Raw genomic sequence first — 563 nt, 5'->3', positions numbered from 1 at the left:
TAATGGTTTGGCCAATGAGGATCCTAACAACCACATGGTCAAGATTAATGGAGTCATGGATGATGCTATCAAGTTAAGGGCCTTCCAATTTTCCTTGAAGGGCAGAGAAAAGCAATGGTTACATTCGTTACCTAGAGCATTGATCACTACTTGGGAGGAGATGGTGGAAGCTTTCCTAGCTCAATATTTCCCTCGTGGAAAATCTGTGAAGCTCAAGAATGAAATATCCTCTTTTATGCAAACATGATTTTAATCTCTTTTTGAGACATGGAATAGGTTCAAGGATCTCATGCAGAAATGTCCTTAACATGGGTTCCCCGATTGGATGATTACCCACACCTTCTACAATGGTTTGAACCCGAGTAAAAAGTAATTACTTGATACTACAGCAAGAGGTATCTTAGAAAGTAAAACCCCAAAGAAGGTAGACTGCTCATTGAAGAGATGGCTATGAACAGTTATCATTGGAACTCACGATTATCGAGAACAGAGTTTCAGGGTTGGAGAACAGGAAAACTGATTTGGAGAAGGCTTTAACCAAGTTCATTCAATCATCAGATACG

The 563-nt window shown here is 39.8% G+C and overlaps 1 non-coding gene across 1 annotated transcript; it reads right to left on the bottom strand.

Annotated features, from left to right (window-relative positions):
• Positions 1-208: 208 nt before the first annotated feature.
• LOC120257621 lies at positions 209-315 on the bottom strand. Its single transcript, XR_005535750.1, has one exon. It is a non-coding gene; the product is annotated as a small nucleolar RNA R71 (small nucleolar RNA).
• Positions 316-563: the final 248 nt, after the last annotated feature.

This window comes from Dioscorea cayenensis, unplaced genomic scaffold (assembly GCF_009730915.1).
Source record: "Dioscorea cayenensis subsp. rotundata cultivar TDr96_F1 unplaced genomic scaffold, TDr96_F1_v2_PseudoChromosome.rev07_lg8_w22 25.fasta BLBR01002230.1, whole genome shotgun sequence".
Taxonomy (NCBI): domain Eukaryota; kingdom Viridiplantae; phylum Streptophyta; class Magnoliopsida; order Dioscoreales; family Dioscoreaceae; genus Dioscorea; species Dioscorea cayenensis.
This window is presented reverse-complemented; position numbering and strand designations above follow the sequence as displayed.